Source organism: Cavia porcellus, unplaced genomic scaffold, assembly GCF_034190915.1.
Source record: "Cavia porcellus strain 051 isolate PalLab524CR breed Dunkin Hartley unplaced genomic scaffold, mCavPor4.1 scaffold_13, whole genome shotgun sequence".
NCBI classification, from domain to species: domain Eukaryota; kingdom Metazoa; phylum Chordata; class Mammalia; order Rodentia; family Caviidae; genus Cavia; species Cavia porcellus.
Window position 1 is genome coordinate 58,821,300 of NW_026947496.1, and position 10,465 is coordinate 58,831,764.

The window sequence follows — 10,465 nt, forward strand, 5'->3', positions numbered from 1 at the left end:
TATTTCTCTACTCCTTGATTCACAATAGTTTTCTTTCAGAATCACAAGTGAAGAAGAAAAGAGCAGTATTTTGTTCAAGACTAAGATTAAAAAATGAGACCACTGAGGCCACTGCTTAAAAGCAACCTAAGTATCATACAGAGGGAAAAATGGATCATTTTCTAATACTTTTGTAGAAAACATTCGTGTTTCAAATATATGTTTCTGTAAATGTAAATGTAAAGTACATTTTAAATAGCTCTAAAAATAAACCAAATTTAGTATATGTGCTGCAGAAGCAAGCACATTTTTATTACTTATTGAGCAGTGCTTAAGATCCAAACCTAGGGCCTTGTGCATGCTTACAAGCATTCTACCATTGAACTATCAGAATGCTGTATCACTAGACGGCAAACAAGTACTGAAAAAAAATTTAAAAATTAAGCCTAGTACAGACAATGGAAATTCAAGGAGTAATACAAGACACTGGTCCTCTTGGACAGCATTCTGAAACAGAAAGAAAACCAATATATCTATTTCATGGTCTAATTCTAGCTGGTGTTTCAGAATCAGAGCAACACTTAATAAAAGTTATTGGACAGGAATCAGTTGGCAATGTCTGCTGAGGCCAAAATAGAAGACATGGTGTGCAGCGTATTTATACATCAACCCAATGGAAGGGGAAGCTGGAGAGTCCTAAGGGTAATGCTTAATAAAGGCACTGTACCTAATAAAATTCTGGCTCATATTTGAAGAGTTTAATAAAAATATGTCATAAGATTGCTTTGAAATCACAGCTTAAATGACATTAATTGTTTTCTGGTTAGGCTAATTGTATGTATTTAAAAGGAAAAAGTCACCTGGGAGTTTAGCTTAGTGGCATAAGCACCTGCCTGGTAACAGCAAGTTCATGTGTTCAGTCCCTGGTTTAAAAAAAATCATGGTTTTGAAACACATTTTAAAAAAAGAATTTAATTAAAAATAATTATGTATGTATAATAAAATGTATTTATAATCTCATAGGTGGACATATGTGCATATATTTTTATTTATATTCTACTTTGTTTATTATTTCTCTATTAATTTCTGTAAAATTTTTAAACTACTTCCATGATAGTCAGTTATATAGGTATATCATAATTCATTCAATCAAATGCCTGTCCTCTTAGAGTGAAGTGGTCTCTAAATTCTGTGTACCAAATTCAATCATATTTAATATTTTTGACATGAAATATTTTATATTTTCTTAGTCAGGCCCCAAATGTTGATATATTAGATCAAAATACATATATTTTATGGAGTTTATTTAATAATGAAAGGAATTATATTAAGTTTCACTACAAGAATTCTCTGCAACCTTAAGCAACTGCAAACAGAGATATATGATTAGCAGAAGCTAGTGAAGTCAATTCTGCTAAAAAGTATGCATTAAGAAAGTTCATTGGCCTCAAAACTATTGACATACTTGGGGAAAATAGAGCACTGCACATATATTTTATTTTCTTATGTATCACTTCACTTCGAGAAATACTAGGTGGGTGCACAAAATGTTATGTTTCTGGACCCGGTCATAAAGAAGTAAACACAATGTAAACTTTCTTAGACTTCAGTCATCTATTTACTTGCTTTTTCATTTCAACACATGCATTACCAATTCTTTGATCCATCTCTGTGTTTGTACCTTTCTCTCTTGTTTCAAATGATGTTTTTGTCTCTTCAAAATTCCTCATAAACTGAACCTTCCAGTCCATATCAGTAATCAAATGTCACATCTTTTTCCAGATAAAGTGACAAATTCCCTTTGAAACTGCACATTTCTTAATCATTTATTATGCATGAAATGCTACAATTTGTAGTAGCTTCTGATGACCCTGTATATATCAGTAGAGATGCATTTAGTGTTGCTTTCCTATAAATCCTCTAGTTTTTATTTCATGACTTTGCATATAGCAATAACTTCAGTAATGCATAAGACATACTAAAATAGAGCAGATTTTTTCCATGTGCATATGGATGTGTGTTTTTTGAAATATTTTCCACATATTGCTTTTTACCTCTCTCACACTCAAAAGTACATTTGTAACACCACATGTGTACCTCCAGCGTACACACCAAACAAGCAATTCCCAGGAAGATACCCACTGAATGTTCTGCATAACTTAACTGTTTGGAAACTATGTACCTGGAGTTAGAGTCAGATCCAATAGGTTACTGACTCTGTTTCACAAGACCGGCCCCCAGTTGAAATGCCAATTATAATTCTGGAGTTGTGACCTTTACTTTTGAAAACTAGCTATAAATTGAGATTCCCATGAACTCTTTCTCAGGTTTGATTAATTTGCTAGAGAAGCTCACAGAATTCAGAGTTAACACTTTACTTACCAATGTAATATAGGATATTACAAAGAAAATACATGAAAAGTCAGATAAAGAAATGCATAGGTATTAGAAGGTAGATTGCCCTGGCCTTTCTAGGGCACATTAGTGTCCAGCATAGCCCAATGCTTGTAATAGTCTCAATGCTCTCTAGACTCTGTTCTTGGATTTTTTATGGATCCTTCCTTCCACAGGTGTGATTCTTTATATTCTTGATTATTGCTGATAAACCCAACATTTAGTCCCTCTTGCCTCTCTAACAACTGTAAAAATGGGTCAGAAAATCCTAACTCTCTAATCATGCTCCGGGTTTCTGGTCACCACCCCCAATCCAAAGCTAGATATGGCTCACAGTCATCTCACAAGTACTCAGTAACCTTCTGGAAATTATAAAAGTTGTATAAACCATATAACGGGAACCAGGGGAAGAGTTCAAATCCACATTTCTTATTCTATTATTGTATTCTCATTCTTTGAAACTTTAAGCATTGAAGAATAATTCTGATAGTTAATGGTAGTTAGACTTTTTTTTATTATTTTATTAGTGCCTCAGCTTTTCTGGCAGTAAAGGAAAGGGGAAAAATATAGAACATGCCACTAATTTGCCCATCATCTTTTGGTCAGGGACTGGGACCATCTTCTCTGAATCATCCCAATTTTAGTATATGCATTGCTGAAACAAGCACTATTTATAGCTTGTACCAAAGAGACAGACCTATGATATAATTGCATTAAACTCCTTTATAATTCATTTTACCAAAGAATTTTGATATTTTCTGACTCAGTTTTTGTTTGTTTGTTTGTTGTTTGTACTGGGAATCATACAACCTCAAGCTTTCCAGCAAGAGCTTATACCATTAAGCTAAATACCCTGCTTATTTTCTAACTCTTAAAACAATTTTAATGATGTAATTTTTGTATTACCTTCTGAAATTTTTAAATGGAATATGATTTTATTCAAAATGATTTCATTTTCAAATTCATAAAATTCAAGTTGTCTTAAAATGGATATTCTGCTTCAAACAGGCAACATTGGTCCACTTTTTCCTGCTTTAGTATGAAAAAAAATTATTTGTAGCTAGAATGAACAATCCCATAAGTTATTAGATTTTCACTTGTATTTCTCTTACTATGAATCATTTATGCTACAAATAACCCATTTTTCAATTTATAAGGATTTAATACAAACGCATGTAAACATCAACATCTCATTTGTTTGAATATAGTAGCTATATTCACAGTTTTCTCCCAATGCCATGTATGATGTATTACACACATGTGCATGCACATACACAACAATAGCACACACACTTGATGATTGAATCCCAATCAAGATTAATTTTGCCAAAAGATATAATATTTTAGTTACTAAATGTATGAAAAAAATCACACCTAATCTTTAGGCAGAAAAGTATTACAGGTAGCACTGAATTTTTCATTCGAAACATTGATGGCCACAAAGAAGTGGCACAGTGCTGTAAAATTATGAGAGAGAAGCATTCCAAAAAAGAATCCTATACTCAGTGAAAATATCCTGTTGGATTGAAGAGGAAGTCAAAAGATTCTCAGGTGGAGAAAAAAATAATTTGTTAAGATCAAGCACACCATAACCATGGTTATAGCAAGTTATTTCATACAATAAGTGGCATAATATAATAAAACTTGCAACATTAGTAAGAATGAAAATAAAGTAAGGAGAAATACTGTAACCACATGTCTTAGTTATTTTTCTTATTGCTGAGACAAAATATCTGACACTCAAAGGTAATTTGGCTTACAGATCCTAAAGGTTTCTACATGTAATTGTCTGGCTCCAAGGCAGGGTGGCATAGAAGACAAGCATTGCAGAGGAGAAACAATTTAGACAGGCAGAAGGTAGCTAAGCAACAGTGGGCAACAACAGTTCTTTGAGTCCCTTGTATTTTACCCAGGCTACCGAGGCTAATAGCACTGACACCCTTAATCCTAGTGTCCTTGTTTATAGCATTGAACCATGAATCAATCACACACTATGTGTCCAACTATGTCTAAAAAAGACCCACCTACAACCAAATGAGTCTTAGGAGTTTTCAGTAGGGATATCTAAACACAAGGCACAATATTCTGTCTCTGTCCCCTCAAACACTCATGCACATCTCTTTATGCAATTGGCATTTAGTGTAACTCTAAGAGTTGCTAAAGTTTTAACAGTTTCAGTAGTGCCATAAAGTCAAAGTTTAATATTTCCTCTGAAATTAAGAGCAACTCATAATTTGGAGCCCCTGTACAAATGAAAAAAAAAAAAAAAAAAAAATTAAACACTTCCAACATTCAATGACATAAGACAGACATTTCCATCCTAAAAGTTACAAATAGGGGAATACAAAGAACAGGAACAAAGCAAGTTCAGAATTCAGCAGGACCAATATTAATTCCTGTTGTTTCATGCCCATCATCCAAGGCAATCCATGACAAGATGTGAACTCCAAAGGGCTGAGTGGCTCTACCCCCTACAGCACTGCTGATAATTGTAGCTCTTGTAACTTCTCCCTTGGATGAGATCTACTATATCTTTCCAGTTTTCCTTAGACGATCCACATTCCTGACTTCTCCGACATCCTGTGGTCACCACTGCACGTCCAGCTTCACAGTTACAGCCTAACACACTGTCATCTCAGCAGCACACTGCCTGGCCTCCCCTTCATATGAAATCTGGATGGAAGCCTTTCTGATCACACAAAACTTTCATTCTGTATGAGCCTAAAGCCAGTACAGTCTAATGCCAGTTGGAGCAGTAGCTATAGTACAGTCCAATGCCAGTTGGAGCAGTAGTCAGACTTTTTTCTCTTTTGTCAGTTGAGGTTAAGTACTTGTATGACAGAGCACTCTGAACCCAATTCCAAGGAACAAAATTTTTAGACTGCAGGAAATCTGGAACACAGTGCTCTGGGACTCTGTTTTTTATTGGTACCAAGGATTGAACTCACAACTGCCTGCTTGCAAGGCAGGCGCTTATGCCACTGAGCTAAACCTCCAGCCCACTAGGGGCTCTCTTCTTAAAGCAAATTCTTTACACCTAAGGCTGCAAAGGATGGAGTCCTCCGTTTTCTTGTGATGTCCTCAGACCATCTTTTCTGTGTCTTCTGAAATACTTGACTTTTCATTGCTAGCTTTATCGGTGACTAATTTCTCCTCTGTCCCATTTTTTCAGGCCTCAGCTGTACTGTATCTTTCTTTCTACCCAAACTCACAGTGTTTTGAAGCATTCTCTTAGGTTCTTTGCTTTTGATTCTCAAAATAAATCTGGCTAAAAGCCCCCACCAGTATCCATGCCACTACCTCAGCATTAGACTGCACTGAATTTTATTTTATTTTTTTTTTCCTGCAGGTTTAGTTAGTATACTGGCCATACTCTCAGTTTGAGACAAAGTCTGTGAAGATGAATAAAATGAAGATGAACTGTCTGCCAAGCTATAATGTATGTCATCTGGAATTCAACAACCAATTGTCCTTCACAGCAGAAACTTTCTGAGCCTGGTTTTTACTAGCAGTGTTTCTATCAGATTTCTGGTCTATTGAGCTCTGATAGGAATCTCCCATCAAGTACAAACCTAGACATTATATGCTTGCTTTTTCAGCTGAAATCTCTGAACATTTCCTAAATCTGTTAACAAGCCATTTGCAAAGCCTCCTGAACTTCATGGTTAGGTACAGTCATACCAATGACCCATTTCTTTGATATCAAGTTCTGTGTTTGCTACTTTTCTCATTGCTGAGATAAAATACCCAGCAGCCAAAGGTCAATGAGGAAAATTTTATTTAGCTTACAGCTCCAAGAAGCTTTAGTTTATAGTTGGCTGGCTTCACAGCAGGGTGTCATGACAGAGGAACATCAGAGAGGAGCAACAAGCCAATGAAAACAGGCAGGTGAGAACAAACAAGGGACTACCTTAACTCATTCTATCCCTTATATCTTATCCAGGCTACTTAAGGTGGGAAGCACTAGCATCCTTAATCCTAGTTCCCTCAAATCTAGTATTGCAGTATGAATTAATTCTCACATTACACACTTTGGATACAGTGATATCTGAAAAATTCTCACCTATGATTACATGAGGCTTTGGGGGGTAATCTAGACACAAACCATAACATTACAATAAAATTTCTTTACTTTTCTAAAATATGGTGATGGTTGAAGTGAAAAGTATAACATTTATATGGCTCTAAGTATAGATAAAGGAAAATATTTAAGAAAAATATTTGATAAGGTACCCTCCATGTTTATTTTGCTGTGGACTTTGCAAAAAATTAATCTACTTTGGATTATAGGAAATCAAAAATTTTATGTGTAGCCATTTCTTTGTTTGGGGTTTTCTTCTAGCAAGTATTTCTTGTATAGTTTCTAGAGATGCAAGTTTAAAATCACGCACTTGTATATTGAAATTCATACAGGGAATATGTATAGGAGGCATACTGAAAAGATCAGCCAGAAGCCTGAGGCAAGTCTAATCTTTTTTAAGAAACTAACCCTTACCATAGCTTATTATAAAGTCATCTGAGTCTTAAGTTCAATGGTTATAATTTTATAAGATTGGCAGCGCTATTTGTCTTTTATAATAAGAGCAATTGTTTTTTCATCTTTCACTCCTAGTTTCCATGTTTTCAACTATTTAATGAAAAATTGCACAGTTCACCATGCAGGTTTTTGAAAAATACAACATGCTATCTTTACAGTACAATGAAAGTGGATCATAAATCATAAAATTGTCATTGGTAGGCAAACAAATATGAAATGCAATGCAGTAAAAGAGAAGAAAGAGGATTGTGTTTGCATAATTTTAAAGGTCAACAGAATACAAAATTAACCTTGAACTTTAGCCAAGACGCTGCAAGCATTCCAAAGCTAATAACTTTTCTTTCTTTGTTTTACTCCACTCCTCCCCACTCCTCCTTCAGTCCAAAGGCCTCCTTTTGCATGTGTGTGTCTATAAAATTTGTTGAGTGGTCTGTACCATAAATATGCTTTTTAAAAACTTGTAGGAGATTCATACTCTTCTACACTCTGCTTCACGCTTTGAGGCATAAGAAACAAACTCTACTTATCTTTTTTATTAACATGCATTCTATTAAAATAGAGCTGCATTTCTCTTACATCTGAATAAGACTTAGGGAGTTAAAAAATTTTAAATGACCTTTTACAGAAATTGTTTATAGAATCTATAAGATATGGAGATATTTGGGGTTGGTGGAGAGAGGAAAAGATTGAAATGGTTTACATTCTTTGCATTCTATTGTTGATTTTTTTATTATTCTCATTTAATGACTGTTTTGTTATTCAGGAATCTATAATTCCATAGGACAGGCATACTCCTTACAAGAACTCAGTGATTTTTAAACCTGATTGCACTTTTTAATCACTACCACAGCTTTTAAAAAAGAAACTCTGGAAGTAGACTTCAGTTGATTCTGATTCAAAAGAAACTATTGATTTTGCTTAAGAAATTCAGTAAGAGTTTCTTGTCATGAATAAAATGCCCAGGTGTAGGTCTAGTTAGTTTCACATCTAACTAGATTCAAGAAGCTAATCATCATATTAGGAAGATTTGTCACATTTATTACCAATTTTTCTATGCATATTGACTGCACTGTCTTCTATTATGCCTAATTTATTCCATCCAGATGGAGATTGGCGACCAGTATTGATTACTTCATACTCACTCTTATTCAAAGAACTGTGGTTTGAAAGCTCAGGTTGCATGATATGACTCTACTTGGGTAGAGTCAACTATACACACACACACACACACACACTGTGAAATGAGAAACAGGGAACTTTTCTAAAACTAAAAACCCTAGGCAAACTTAATATATCTATATGTTTATTCTCTTAGTCACTTGCTCCACAGTCAAAACAAGCTCCTTTCAGAGAAAAAGAATGGACCCAAAGACTTGCTTATAGTGAAAGTGAATGCTACTTCCCATGAATTCTCCTATACCCTCCTAAATTTTATTTTTTAATTCAAAATTGTGCTTTTCAACTCAAAGCATTATTTAGTGGTTTTATTAAACAATTTTTATTCACAAAGAATATGTTATTCTAAAAGCTTCATATATATCTCTGGCTGATTGTCACACATGTCAAACAAAAACACAACTATAAAAACAGTAATCGTGTATTAAGACATGGAATTATATTCTCTGTTAAAATCACTGAAAACATTATTTTATTTGACCATGTGTATTAGGAAGAACATAACAAAGTTCCAAAAACTGAGTGAACTATAACAATAGAAATGTATTTTATAGCAGTCCCAAATGATAAAAGTTCAAACCCTACTTGTTAAGACAACTGTATCAGTCAGTGCTTACTAAAGAAACAGATTTAATGAAAGCTATTCAAATTTATTAAAATTTACAAGGTTCACTTAAACTAGCCACCCACAGAGTCAAGTGTGGAAAACTGACGAAGGGCTGATGAAGGATCCAGTGAAAGGACTGGGTCTCATGGAAGAGTCTCAAGCAAGTCTCAGGAAACAGTAGGGTGTGCTGAAGGAAGGCTGAAAATTCTGCCCTGGAAAACAGGAGACAGGGCACTGAGGGCTGGAGCTCCTTTGAAGACATGGAGGGGAGCCTTCCATCTTTTCATTTGTATTCCTTCTAGGTGACAAAGTCTGCCTAATGTTGGTCTTTTGTCTTCAATAATCTTCTCACCCACAGTCTAGTTGAGCTGAGTGCTTCTTATTCAAATCAATACAATCCATCACTCACCATAACAGCTATGGTCCTTCCAACTTTTGTGGAGAAATTCTTCCTTTCCACTTAGATTTGTCAGCTTTTTAGTGAGTTTTGTTCTTCCTTGCACATACATGTTTCCTATCTCTTAGCCATCACATGATTCTCTCCCTATGTGTATCTCACTCTTAATTTACCTTCTTTTTATAAAAACACCAGTAATATTGGACCAGAGATCATTCTGCTTCAGTGTAACCTTGTCTTAAGTGCTTACACTCACAACATTGTATTCCATTATAGTCCCAAGCTGATGCACTGAAGGTTAGGAGGAATTCAACATACAATATCTTTTCCGGGAAGACCTATTTTATCCCACAACAATAGGAGGTTATTATAACTCACATTTCGTGGATGAACAAATATATATATATATATATATATATATATATATATATATGTAGAGTATTTATCACCTTGCAACAAGTTATAGAGCCACTAGCAACAGCATCATAAGTGACACAGTAAATAGCTAAACAAAATTTGTTTTTTGCCACAGTAAAGCAATTAATAATTCACTTCATTTAGTGAGACATTTTTTTCTTTGTATATGGTGTAACTGCTAAAAATGAGCATAATGAAAATCTATAGTATAAGCTTAATTCTATGTCAAAGGAGGGATGCAGGCAAAAGAGATTGGGTCACTATATACAACCTTGCACACTACATATTATGGAACAGGTAACAGATATGTGTTAAATAAAGGCATCAGCCAGTTTGAAAGTAAAAACTTAAGAACATACCTTCAACATACTGATCCACAATACTCACAAACGTCCATGTAGTCATTGGCCATGTAAAATAAAATGAAGCATTATAATAATTATTCTCAAAAATCCAGAAGAACACTGAGCAATCTTCACATATTTTACATATATAGTTATTAAGATTAGTTTACTGTAATTCCTTTTAAAAAGAAATACTGTATTGGTTCTTATTTCAAACAGTAAAGATAGAAAAGATCATTATTAATTTTTTATTAATTGTTACAATAAAGTGAGACTTACTAGAATTAAATATACCTTGGAATGAATATATGTGTACGTGTGTATCTGTGTGTGTGAATAAGATAAGATTTACTACTCATACTTTGAAACTCAATGTGGTATATAAATGAATTAGTTAGATTCCTGCCACTAGAGTCTGACCAGCACAAATACCTCCTAGAAATTTGTTCAAACTGTAGACCAACTCCAAACACATGTTCATATGAGAATCTCCCTTTGAGAAAGATGCCAGGTAATACTTTACGCATTACAGTCTGCTACACACTGAGCTACAGAAAGTGCAAAATCTTGGCCAAAGTCACAGAAATGTTGAAAATCTTCATTATTTTTTCTCA

The 10,465-nt window shown here is 34.4% G+C and overlaps 1 non-coding gene across 1 annotated transcript; it reads right to left on the reverse strand.

Moving 5' to 3' along the window:
- Positions 1-2,933: 2,933 nt before the first annotated feature.
- LOC111757921 (U6 spliceosomal RNA) lies at positions 2,934-3,039 on the reverse strand. Its single transcript, XR_002792168.1, has one exon. It is a non-coding gene; the product is annotated as a U6 spliceosomal RNA (small nuclear RNA).
- Positions 3,040-10,465: the final 7,426 nt, after the last annotated feature.